The sequence below is a fragment of the Castanea sativa genome, chromosome 5 (assembly GCF_040712315.1).
Source record: "Castanea sativa cultivar Marrone di Chiusa Pesio chromosome 5, ASM4071231v1".
Classification (NCBI taxonomy): domain Eukaryota; kingdom Viridiplantae; phylum Streptophyta; class Magnoliopsida; order Fagales; family Fagaceae; genus Castanea; species Castanea sativa.
Genome location: NC_134017.1, coordinates 33,482,596 through 33,497,008, shown reverse-complemented (window position 1 = coordinate 33,497,008; position 14,413 = coordinate 33,482,596).

The window sequence follows — 14,413 nt, the reverse complement described above, 5'->3', positions numbered from 1 at the left end:
ATTCACTTACCATAACGACCATAGTTACTACTTTACTAGAACTAGTACATGAGCGCCACATGTAGGTTATGCCAATATGAGTTTTCTATGTGCTTTGCGGCACAAGCATGACTCTCTCTCTCTCTCCCTTACTCTCTCCCCTCATTACATCACTTCAAATTTGTTAGGATTTTTAGTGTTGGCCAAATTTTGTATCAAATTTCCTTTTGTATTACATTCGATTTTTATTTGAATTGTATTACATTGTGTAAAAAATGATCAAGCAAGATGATAATGTACAATTTGCAATAATAGGAATTCTTCTCGAGTAAAATTCCAATGTTAGGTGAGTTTTTGGGCGAGTGCTCTAGACTTTGAAAATTAGTTAAGGTAAAAAATCTAGCTCAAAATTGACCTAAAATTGGCTTGAGCGATTCATCACCTAAGAGAAAATTTTGTTTCTTTTTTGTTCCCTTATCCAATCAAGCTTCTTTAGTGACCTTTATTTCTACCAAAATCTACACTAAAATACAAGTGAAAAGGGTGAGACTACCCAAATTCCATAGACATATATTTCTTGTAGCCTCCACAACTTCACCTTCTCCAAATTGTCATACCCATTGAAAGGAGAGCCAAGTCAAATACTCTTGATTCCCTTGTGTGTCTTAGATTTGTGATTGGTGTTGAAAATCATAAATGTTATCCCAAAACTTCAAGTGGCATTGAAGTATCCAAGAAATTGGATTTTTCGTTAGCATCTCAACTTATGAAATCAAAAACTAGAAAAGAGAAAGGGTTGGTGTAATAGGTTACTAGAAGGAGAGGGAAGCTCAGAAACAAGTACATCTACATAGAATTAGGAGGATTTTGTAAGTGTTCTGATTGCAACTACCTTCATTCGTGAATTGATTTGCTTAGCTAGTGTCTCATAGAATTTGCCCCCTTTGTGGATTTTTCTATTTGTAACCACATCTTATATTTGGGTGTTTGAGTTAAGATTTGCTGTGATTCATGTTATCCATGTGAATATGAAATTGGCTAATTAATTGCTTGAACCAAATTTGAACAAATTGTTTAAATTGGTATATAGCCATTACTAGGGATCTAAATGGTTTTTTTTTTTTTCAAACTTATCACTCTTTATGACCTATTAAGGAAGCTTGTAGTTGTTAGTTGATTTAGAGTTAACTCATTCATTTTTGGATCATTTTAATTGCGCAACTTCTATGACATGTTGTAAACACTTTATTTTGTATCCATTAATAATATATAGTCATCGGCCCCAATGTTGAGCTTGAAATATGTTAACCAAGGGTAATTGAAGTGTTCTCAATAGTTCGAAGGTAATTACAACTCAAAAGTACTCAAAATTGCTTTAAAACGATGCTAAAAAATAACATTTGTTCATTGGTTTGACCATAAATTTTAACCCTAAAGAATTTTTTAATGAGAATTTTTGAATTGGAAATTAGGCTATTGGGCTTCAATTTGAACCCAATTTTCCCAATTTGGATTTAAAATGAGTATGTTGTGAGTGTTCGACATTGGGGCATCAATGTAGTCAAATTTCAGGGTTCTTAGTGAGTTTATGTATGTGGCTTCGAGGCTGAGTATGCACACTCACAAGGGTGCGTATGCAGCCTTACTTCCAGGTCCCTATATTTTTGCATATTTAAGACCCTAACTCTTCAATCTTAGGATGAGAAAGGTGAATCTTTTTTCTGTGACTTCTTACTGTGCTACAAAGGATCCATTCTTTGTTTGATATTAGCTTAAGTGTTCTTATTTGATTTGTTTTTTCATGTTAGTATATTTTTATGGTGTTAATCTAACCATGGCTTAGATTTGTCTAGTTTTTGGTTATACTTTCGTTTCTATAATTCAATCTATACATGAGTTTATTTGTGTCAATAACATGAAATCATTTGTTCGCTTTTGGTTTCTTTGAGTTCTTGTTTGATTTGTTAAGATGACCATGATCTTTATGTTATACATGTTAATTTGAGATATGGGTTGATTAAATTTAATTATCAGCCTATGTTAATTTAATTTTAAAGATGTATATCAAGATGTGTGTGAATCATCGAGACTATATATGTGGGATTACGATCTGCATATGCAAGGTCAAGTATGTGTACGTACCGCGTATCTAGATTAGGCAGAAAAATATGTTTTTGGTTGAATTAATTATTTTTGTAAAGTTGTGATTTACAACTATTTTGTGTTGGCTTTAATTCTGTACCAAATTTGATTGTAATTTTATTCAATCTTTTGTACCCTGTATTTTATGTGGAATTTATTTGTAAGGGTTGTGTGTGAGAGAGAGTGTGTGAAGACTCAAGGTATCTTTTGAAGACTAAAGGAGTTTTCGCGGGTAGTTAGCGACTAGCCATCTCACGAAGTGAGGCATGTGCCCTGCACATGACTGGAATGCGAAGAATCATGACAGATGGTGATAGCTGGTTTTCGCGAGTGTCTTCCAGGTAAAGCCTTCCCGCGAGATACCCGCGAAATAGTCTGTTTTGCTATTTTGTCATATCTGCTCCACTACATCCTCATACACACTATATATACCATCATTACTCACATATTGAGTAAAGAGCTTTTTAGAAGAGAAAACCCTAGTCTTAAACCCTTGAGAGTGTGAGATTGTCATACCCACAATTCTCTACACCATCCATTGTGGTTTTCCTCTACTCCTACCTCTCCATTTCCAAATCCTTGAGAGGTTGATAACCCAAAAACTTACCACACCCGTACTGAGTGTCTAGTGAGGTTTTGGTGCTGCTGGGAAATATTGGGAGAAGCCAAGTTTTGGCGGATGCAATTGAGCGCATTGCGGGATCCAGAAAGCTAGACAAGACACGATTCCGAGAAGCCTTGTTAGAATAGGAGCTTGGAGGGCTTAGGTGCACTGGGTAGACTAGGCTTGGAGGGTCTTTTGCTATTCGTGTATCCCAACTTATTGTCTAGTGAATCAATTTACCGCTTAGAGGGCGGCAGAGAGGTTTTTCGCCAAGGTCTTCGGTTTTCTCTTCGTTAACACATCAAAGTGTTATCTTGTGTTTGCATCTCTCTTCCCTACTCTCTTAGCTTTCATTTTACTGCTGTGATGTGTTGAATATGGCTTAGAGTAGTGATTTTGTTTGTTCGCTCACATTTACTCTATTCCGCACTTAGTTTAAGTTACAATAAAATCAACCGAGCCATAATTTTTAATTTGGGGTCTAAACAGCTCTTGTGTTTTTAACACAAATCCGAGCTTTCAATTTTTCATGTGTTTTGTGGTCTATTTTACTTAAAATCTATAGGATTATAATAGTTAAATGATTGCCATGATTTTTCTTTTTTTTTTTATTTCATATTTAATGTGATTTGAATATGCTAAGTATAAAATCCTTTTTGTCAATGCATGCTTATTTGGTTTAATTTAATTATTTGACTTTCAATGTCTAATAATATATGTTTGATTTGAGGTTTTAATGTATTTCATTCTATGTTGTAATGTAATATTTGACATGTTGTGTATGTTCCTTTTAATTAATGCTTTGTGTGATTAGAATTTTGGATTAGGGTTCTTTTCATAAGTTTTTTAATTAAATATTTCCTATCAACACATAATGGAGGTCGGTTGATTCCAATTCTTGTACCCTAACTCCACTCAATGTTTGGTGCATAGACCTCTGTAGAGGTCCAAGAGGCACAAGTTAGTTCGTAGACCTAAACTAGGTTGCAATTCCCAACCCTGCATCTTCGGTCCATTCAGCTTAGTCGTGCTCCCAAGGTACAAAGCCGTGTTTGTGTCTTACATAGGATGATGCTCTCACACACACTACTAGCATTCATCATTATTTGTGTTGACAAAAATAGCATGCTTGACTCTTTCCATCTTGAAGCCATTAGTGCTATAGTGCATCTTCTCAACCCATCTCTCAAGGTGATTTCCTTCGTTTTTGAATTTACCTTGCCATGATAAGAAACCCATAAATAAATTCAATAGTAGAATCCACTAAAAGTTTTTTTTCTAATTCTTTTATTTGTTAAGATTTCATTTTTGTCAATAATTTATCTTTTTTGTTAAAAAAAATCTATTAATAGTTTTAGCTCAAGTTGTTGCTAGTCGAGTTTTCTTTGGTAACACAAATGCATGGTGTGGGAGTTAAAAACACTTTAAAAAACAATTAATTGGGAGTTAAAAACACTAAGTAGTTAATCTATTAATAGTCCCTTAGCGTTTCAACATGCATGGTGTGGGAATTAAAAACACTTTAAAAAGGTACTATACAAGAATTCTTGATCAACACAATTAATTTCTAACAAATGGGAGAGAAGAATCCACAATAGGAAGACTAAGTAGTTAATCAAAGACAGAAAATAGTTGGATCATGCATATACATATGAAGAAGTGATGTTCCTATGGTTCAAAGATGGGTTCTATGTGATAGATACAATTGAAAAGCTCTAACTATCTTTATCTCTCTTGTTCTTGCTCAAGTCCTCTCTTTTTTCTAGATCTCCATTCTTGGTGTCCTCCCCCTCCTTTTATAGCCATTTCCCCTCATCCTCTAGCTATCTTTCTCTTAGCTGGATTTGGGGGATACTTGTCCCATCACATTCTTTTTCTGCCATTTCTTGATCATGAAGGAAGACTTTAGAGGGTGTTTCCATTGTTTAGCTAGTCATTTAGCATTTGATGTGGCTAACATTAGGTGGGGGGTCTCATTAATGCGGAGGTGACTATTATATTGGGCTTTGCATTTTCTTCGCCATGTTCCTCGGGGGGAGTATGGGTGACGGGTGGTCCCGGCCAAGGGAGAAAGTTGTTCCCTAGGCGATCTTTATGATCTTGGGAAAGATGGTGTAAAGGATTACCTCAATAATGGGCCTTGAGAAAAGTAGGTATCATGGGTTACCTCAGTTGTGGGCCTATGAAAGATCAGACTGGCTCTCAAAAAAGAGTTTAGGCATCGGCACCTTCCCTTTTCAGGACCATATGGAGTCACCACTTATTTTATAAGTAAGATAAGAAAACTATAAAAGATTACAAAATTTCTTGAATAGTACACATTCTCATTAGTTTAAATAAGTACCACTTGATAGAAAGAACTATATATGGCTTTGTTTTCTAGTTACAATCTATCAAAAGAAAATAAGCCACTCTTCTACAAACCTAAGATTCTCAAATTCGCGGGTTAGGTTATAAGATGGGAAGGTGTTAGGCACCCATCCTGCCTAGACAGAGTTTGGTCTTCTAGACTTTTAAATGACCTTTTAGATACCTATTAAAAAAATGACATGCAAATTATTATGTCAATATTCCTAGATCTATGGTTGGTTAATATGCAAAATACTAGATCTATTGCATTTATGCAAGGAGAAATCACATCTGAATTTTATTTATAGAAAAATGATTTTTTAAGAGAAGTTTCAAATCTATTATCAGGCAAAATGAATTTTTTGATAAAAAAATTCAGATCTAATTTTTTAAAATAACAAGGAATGGATTTTTAAAAAGAGTTCCCAAATCTGATTTCTTAATTAAAGAACAGAATGAACCTCCAAGAGAAAATTTCAAATTTGATTGTTTAATTACGAAACAGAATGGGTTTTGAAAGAAATTGCAAATCTGATTTTTCAGACCTAATTTTTTTGGTTTAGAAAACAATGGAGATTTTGAAAACAAATCCAGATCTGATTTTTGGTTTAGAAAAAAAAATTGGTTTATCGAAAAATAAATTCAAATATGATTTTTGGTTTAGGAAAAGAATAAATCCAAATATAAGTTTTGGTTTAAGAAAAGAATAGATATTTGATTTAAAACTTCAAATCTGATTTGGGTTCTACATAAAGCAACATATCTAGGATTTAATCATATGCATTACATAACCACATGAACAAAACACATGCATATAAACAGACATTCATCATATAATCACTAGAAAGAAAAATCAAAACAAACAAATGAAAGAACATGTTAGAAAAGGCATGGAGAATTGAATTAATTTCATAGACATGTAAATAAAAAGATGGAAACTTACCTGCATCAATGCATCAATGAATTTTGCAAGGGAATTGGAAAATCACTTTAGAGTTAGAGAGAGAGTGAGTCTCTCTAAGTCCTAAAGAGATCATACTTAATAGAAAAGAAAATCCTAAAGTTGAACTTTTAGAATTTCTTTTATGTTAAGAGCAGAGGGGTGCTCCATTTTAATTTTAATTTTGTATTTATAAATGTGTTGTGCTTAAAAAACAAGGTAAGGTTGCTTAGAAAATTAGCAAGCCCGAGTTAGATTGAATTTTATCCTTAAAAAATCAAATTTGATGTGTTTTAGCTTGATCTAAAAGTGTCTGGGCCGGGCCTTGAGGTTGTGCCAATCGGAGTGCTGTGCCCATTTTCCTCTTTTGGTTTGATTTGTACTCTTTTAGGAGTTTTCTAGCTCTAGAATTGCACTTGGACGTCTTTTAAACTTGTATTCCAAAATAAATCCCTTTTAATTTGATAATGAGGTCCTTAAAATAATAATTATCTGAAAGAAAATTATTTAAAAAATGTAATTATTAGCAACTCCCTTATTATCTGATTATCCTTTTTATTCCTATGCAACCAAGCTTAACTTTGATCAAATCCAATAGCCAATCACATAAATTACCTAATTAATTTTAATTGTTGGCCAATCAGAATTAATTTCAATTAATCACACTCAATTAGCTTCACCCATATAAGATGTATGCAGACCGTGAAAACTTGATTTTGTAATATCTTTCAATCCGATGGTCTAATTGGGAATTGAGCATATGTCTCGATCGTTAGAGTCTCAAGATTATTTTTATGATATGTGGTAGATGATTTAATGCATGAAATGCAATTATGATTTCTGGGTATTTAGAGTGAATATTTTAGTCATCTTCCAAGATTAAATTATGGATGCAAAATTGAGTGTCTAAAAATGCCCCTCATTGACAGAGCTTGAAAAGCGAATGTTAGTGTAAAACAAAGACACTAATGTTAGTAACCATGATTTAATCGAGGTTGATTTTTCAAAGATTTCCTAACCCTAGAACTTAGAACCTTAGGACATACAACTAGTATTTTATTGTCTTACAAAAAATGAGAAATGTGGACATCTAAACTACTGTTAATTGATGAACCTGGGTAGAGGCTTGAATGCCAATGTTTGAGAACCATATCTTCTTAATCTAAAATCTAGCATGATTAAGAACTGTATTCGCTCAATCTAGAATCTTGGGGTGACAAAGAACTTTATATGCCCAATCTGATACAGTGATTGGGAACTCTATCCACTCAATTTGGAAATCTTGGAGTGACCGAGAACTATATCTGCTCGATCTGGTGAATGTGGTGGAATGATTGAGAACTCTGTCTACTCAATCTGGAAATCTTAGGGCGATTGAGAACTATATTCGCTCAACTCGATAGGATGACCGTGAACTAAATCCGCTCAATTTGGAAATCTAGAGGTGATTGAGAATTGTATCTGCTCAATCTGGAAATCTGGGGTGATTGAGAACTATATTCACTCAATATGAAAATCTAGAATCTGATTGAGAACTGTATTTGCTCAATTTGGACATCTGGAGACGACTTATATTCGCTTAATTTTAAAATCTTGGGACGACCAAGAATTATATCTGCTCGATATGATAGGATGATTAAGAACTCTATTCGCTCAATTTGAAAATCTGGAAGCGACTGAGAACTATATCCGCTCAATCTAAAAATCTAGAAGCAACTGAGAACTATATCCACTCAATTTGAAAATTTGGAAGCCAACTGAGAACTATATTCGCTCAATCTAGACTTTGCAACGACTGAGAACTCTATTCACTCAATCTGAAAATTTGAAAGCCGACCAAGAACTATATTCGTTTAATCTGGACTTTGGACTTTTCCTGAAATGGACAAAGAAAATTGAATTAGAATTCTGATGATTGAGACTTTATCTGCTCAATTGTTGGAGATGTGGAATTTTTCTTTCCCTTTTTTTTCACCAAGATAAACAATTTTGTGAAACTCCCTATCTTTCTTGGAAAATCTCCCTTTTTCTCTTTTTTTATTTGAAAGTCTAACCCATTAATTCTTCGAAAATCTTTGAGAAATTTTAGAAATTTTGAAAACAAATCTTCCTATATTCTCTTATTTTGCTCGTAAGATCTCACTCTTTTTTCTTTTCTTTTTTTCTCTTTTTTTTTTCTTTTTTTGAATCATTCGTTTGAAAAAGAATCTTTTAAAAAAAAATTTTGATACCACAAATTTTGGAAGCATTTCTGAAAAATTTTAAACCATTTTTCCTTTCTTTCTTTCATCCTTTTTGCAAAAATCAAAAATCCTTTCTCATCATTTTTTTTTTTTTTTTGTAAATCTATGGAGAATTCTAAAAATTTGAAAACAAATTTCTCCTACTTTCTTTTCATTTTGCTTTTTCTTTTTCTTCTTTTTTTTTTTGGTGAGTTAACTCAAGCGAAGAGGACAAGAAGGGGCCCAAATTTGGCCCCCCTTTTTATTTTCCTTCATCTTTTCCACAAACATAGATATGAAGCGATTAAGAGCAATAGTCATCCCCGTGAGACGTTGTACCTCCTTTGGACTCCTTGAAGGTCTCAAATTCCGCAAAGCAAAAATTTGGTCCAGATTTACTTCAATTCTCCAATGGATGACCAAATAACTAAGAAACTTTCCTAATCTTACTTTGAAGGCACATTTGAAGGTGTTTAATTTCAAACAATGTTGTCTGAGCATCTCATAAGTCTCGGTTAGGTCCAAAAAGTGGTCTCCCACTATTTCGCTCTTCACCACCATGTCATGAATGTAGGCTTCCCTGTTTCTCCCTAATTGTCCACCAAATATTTTAGTGTCCCCGCGTTCTTTAATCCAAATGGCATGAGTTTGTAGTGGTAATTACCTATGGGAGTTATGAAAGAAGTCCTGAAAGTCTTGAAAAGCATCAAGAAAACTCATCCTCAGGTGCCTAAAGGTGGAATCTACAAGCTGATCTATTTTTGGTACCAAGAAGGGATCCTTTGGGCAAGCTTTATTCAGGCCTGTGAAGTCCACACACACCCACCATTCCCCAATCTTCACTACCACGGTGTTGGCCAACCATTCCAAATAGAAAACTTCTTTATTGGCTCCAGCCCCTTTCAACTTGTCCATTTCCTCTTTAATCGCATTAGAGTGAAAATAAGAGGATCTCCTTGAGTTTTGTTTCTTCGGAGGGCATTTAGGGTCCATATTGAGCCGATGGCAAATGAACTTCGGATCTATCCCTGGGGCTTTATAGGACTCCAAGCAAAAACATCTCTATTACTAACTAGGAAGAGTAATAATTGTACCTTTTCCAAGAATGGAAGGATTTTGCCGATCTAGAAGTACTTATCTCAAGCGTCTATGTACACTTTTTCCAATTACTCACACTGCTCTTTTGAGGTAGACTGTAGTTGATACAAATAGTGGCTATCAGGCATTTTCGGGCTGCACTCTGGTCCATCTGAAGTTCATAAACTCCTTGATCAGTAGGGAACTTCGCTTTTTGATGCAAAGACGAGGGCACAACTCCCATAGAGTGATCCAAGGGCGGCCAAGAATGGCTGTGTAGGGAGAGTAGGAATGCACAACTATAAAATCCACTATTTCTTTCCTTCCTCCAATCTCCACTGTAAACCAAATCTAACTCGTTGCTACAATCCCATCAAATGTGTTACGGACATATTTTACGTAATTGGCTAATCCTTTGACAAAATGCACTTTACTTGTAATTGGGTAGATCTAGGATGGGTTTAGTACTTCAAGAAACATGTTGTTCAAGTCAAGTATTAAAGCCATGAAGATTGGACCAAGAAACAAGTGAAGAAAAGTTGTTCATTAAAGCTTAACAAAATGAAGCTTGACAGAAGCTCGACAGAAGTTGAATCTGTTGAGATCTACGAAATCAGAATTTCTAGATCTGATTTTCGGCTCATGCTGACATGTATGTGTAGGGTTTCTTTTCTCACAACCCTAGACATATATAAGGGTTATTTTAAAGGCCGTTATACAAGGAGAACACATGCAGAAAGTGACCTAGTGCTTATTCTCTCTACAAGAAGTTACTACGTCTTTACGCCTTAGGGTTTTGTAACCAAGTGCTTCTTGATCTTTATTGTTGATTAAGTGAAGAACTTTTCAGTCAACAACATCTTCTTCAAGTTGCTAGAGTTAGTTACGTACTTGGATCCATGCATCATTGGTTAGTTACATACTGGGATCCATGCAAAAGGGTGACATTCATATATTGAAGAGTTCAGAGGTTCTAAAGTGGTAGAAGGTTTCTACTGTAAGTTCATCTACAGGGTTTGTAAAGTCTAGGGATAAAGGTTTTGTACTAGATCTGAAACTTCTCTTTACTATAGTGAATTGCTTTTCAGGAAGGTTTCCCCCCCAGGTTTTTTACTGTGAAACTAGTTTATTTCATTGATTTTCTTGGGTCATCATATCTTGTCTTATTTACTATTCCGTTGTGCATGATATTGATGTTTGTTTGTTTTAACAAGGTTATTCATAATAAATTTAATTAACAACTTGGGTTTAAAACTTGTTAATTCTATCAACAGGGATCTAAATTTTCCAATAAGTGGTATTAGAGCAGGTACACTCTGATTGGATTAATTTTCAAAGTGTGATCGTTGACCCGTTGTCGTGGATCATGGACAATCTCTTTTGATTCCTCATTTATTTGATGGTACTAATTATGCGTACTGGAAAGTTCGTGTGAAAGCTTTTTTATAGGTTCTAGGTGAAAAAGTATGGCAAGCTGTTGAAGTTGGTTAAATTATGCCAAAGGAAGCGCTAGTGGATTGGGATGAAGCAACAATCAAAGTGGCAAATTTCAACAATAGGGCCTTGAATGCTTTGTTTAGTGGGGTGACCAATGAGGAATTCAAAAAAAAATATCATCCACGAAAATTGCCAAGGAAGCATGGACCATTCTTGAGACCACCTATGAAGGTACCAAGGCAATAAAGACTGTGAAGTTTCAAAGACTCACTAGTAGTTTTGAAGAAATAAGAATGGAGGAGGATGAGACCTTTGATGAGTTCTATGCTAAACTCAAGGATATTGTGAATTCTGCCTTTAACCTTGGAGAATCTATAATAGAATCCAAAATTGTTATGAAAATCCTTAGGTCTTTACCTGAAAGATTCCATGCCAAGATCACTGCCATTAAAGAAGTGAATGACATTGATCAAATTCCTTTGACTGAGTTTGTAAGGAACCTTCAAACCTATGAGATGAGATTAGGTTTAATGGAAAAAGATGGAAAGAGTAAAAACTTGGCTCTTAAGGGTATAGAGGAAGAGATTGATGACTCTGACAATGAATATGAAAGTAAAGACGAAGATTAGTATGATGATAAGGATGAGGATCAAACCTTCATAGCTAATGAGATTATCAAACTTCTTCAATATAGGAAAAATGATAAGGACAAACCTCCTAGGAAATCTAAATCCTCTAGGAATGGCAAGAATGAGAAATCCCTCATTTAGTACCATGAGTGGAAAGGTTTTGGTCGTATGAGGATAGAGTGCCTAAACTATCTTATGAAGGAAAAGACCAAGAATTCAAAAGGTAAAGGGTTAGTTGCTACCTTAAGTGATACTGAGAATGACTCTTCTAATAAGTATGTGAATGAATGTGGTCACATTATGGCTTTTGCTACCACAACCGATAAGGTGATTGTGGAGAGTGCTAATGACAATGAGGATTCCTCTGATGATGAAGTACCCAAGAAGTTGACCCTTTAGGAAGCCTATGATAAGCTATGCACTGAATTTATAAAATCTGAAAAGACTTCTCATCTTTGTAGAAAAGAGCTTAATGAGGTAAAAATGAAAAAGCTGAATTGTGAGTCAAACTAAATGAAACTACAAGGTTAATTGAGACTCTTGTTGTGAAGAACACCTTATTAGAAGAGAAGGTCAAGAATCTTGAGGTTGAGCTTTGTCACGCTAGAACTCAAATAGAGAGGATGTATAGTGCTAAGCTTGATGAAGCATTAAGTGCTTAAAAGCCTATTTCTAATAAGACTGGCTTAGGATATACTATTTCCTCCGCCCCCCCCCCCCTCTTCCACGGCTTCTGGATCAAAGACTGTCTCTATGCCCCAATCTGAGAAATGTGATAAAGATATGAATCCAAAACTGATTTGGCTAATTCTAATTCTTTGTTAGACCTCACTCTGAGAAGTCTAGCAGTTCAAAATCTACTCATGTTTGTCACCAATGTGGTGTTTTTGGACACATTTGTACTAATTGCTTCAAGTTGTATCCACGTAAGCAAGTGTCCAAACTGTTACACGTTCTCTCTCAAGGTTCAACACCTTTGTCCAGAGAGTTATTAAAAATTTTGAGCTTTTTAACTCAATTTCAGGAGAATTCTAATTCTTCTATGTCCTTTAGTAAACATACTAGGACACATGCCTTTTATCTTCACGACCAAAGACTCATGCTATGTGGGTAAAAAAGGAGCCTAAGACTTAATTTTCTTTTCTATCTATCCTTTAATTTAATTTTTTCTATCTAAAGTACGACTTTCTTGCTTGATTTCTTATCTGTTTTTGGCTCTTAATTTCAAAGGACCAAAGGTTTTGGATCTTGGCTCATATTTTCAGAGGACTAAGGGTTTTTTGAGCTTTAGCTCATGTTTTCAAAGGACCAAAAGTTCTGGATCTTAGCTCATATTTTCAGAGGACCTAGGATTTTTGGGCTTTGGCTCATGTTTTCAGAGGACCTAGGATTTTTGGGCTTTGGCTCACATTTTCAGAGGACCAAAGGTTCTGGATCTTGGCTCATGTTTTCAAAGGACCAAGGGTTTTTTGGGCTTTGGCTCATGTTTTTAGAGGACCAAGTGTTTTTTTGGGCTTTGGCTCATGTTTTCAAAGGACCAAAGGTTCTAGATCCTGGCTCATGTTTACAGAGGACCTAGGATTTTTGGGCTTGGCTCATCTTTTTAGAGGACCAAAGATTCTGGATCTTAGCTCATGTTTTCAGAGGACCAAGGGTTTTTTGGGCTTTGGCTCATGTTTTCAGAGGACCAAAGGTTCTAGATCTTGGCTCATGTTTTCAGAGGACCTAAGATTTTTGGGCTTTGGCTCATGCCGATGTGTGTGGGCTTTTTACCCTAGTACCTGCAAAATAAATATTGTCAATTAGTAACAGAGCTATTCATCGAAAAGAATTCAACATACTTGGCGAATGCCCCTAGTTTGGGACATATTCCATGCTTCGATGAATGCTGAGGGTGGACAGTTGACTTGATGTTGCATCACTGGAGAATATCGAAGAGGATCATAGCTTTCTATTCTTGAAGAAGAATTTAATGAAGTTCTCTTCTGGGACTTTTGATTTTTTTTTTTTTTTTTTTTTGAAAAATTTGGAAATCTTGAATTGTTTGAAGGAATTGGAACTTTTTTTTTTCTTTTTTTTGTTGAAAGATTTGGAAATCTTGAATTTTTTTGAAGGAATTGAAAGTTTTGATTGATCTTTTTTTTTTTTTTTGGGGAAAATTTAGGAAAAAAAATTCTAAAGGAATTGAAAACTTTGATTGATGATTTTTTTTTTTTTAAAGCAACCTAAGAAGTACGAGCCCAATGCCCTTAGTCCCAAGGTTTTTTTGAAAATTCCCATTTTTTTAAAAAAAAAATTGGAAATCTTGAATATTTTGAAGGAATTGAAAATTTTGATTGATGAATTTTTTTTTTTAAGCAACCTAAAGAAGTATGAGCCCAATGCCCCTAGTCCCAAGGCTTTTTTGAAAATTCCCACTTTTTTTTGAAAAAAATGGAAATCTTGAATTTTTTGAAGGAATTGAAAATTTTGATTGATGAATTTTTTTTGGGAAAATTTGGAAATCTTGAAAAAAAAAATTTGAAGGAATTGAAAACTTTAATTGATGATTTTTTTTTTTTTAAAGCAACCTAAGAAATACAAGCCCAATGCTCCTAGTCCCAAGGCTTTTTTGAAAATTCCCTTTTTTTTTTTGGAAAAAATTTGGAGGAATTGGATTTTTTTTTTTTTTTTTTTTTTTGCTGATAAGCTATTCGGCAGTTAATTTGCCGATTTGAACTTATTCGGCAGTCAAAGTGCCGATTTAGGGACCAAGTTTAACTTTCACGTGGGCTTCTTTAGGGTTTTTTTTTTTAACACTTTAGGCATATTATTTTCACAAATCATCACAACAACATTCAGAAAAGAGAATTTATATCTTTAATCAAGAAACAAGGAACATGGCCCGCACCCTCCCTGCTTCTTATGATTTATGGTTTGATTCTCTTTCTGTCAAGAAACAAGTTCGTGAGTGGATTGATCATTGGGACACTGTCTCTAAGTTCAACTTTAATGCCTTCCACTTAGATGGACTTTTGGCCTTGAGAACAACAAA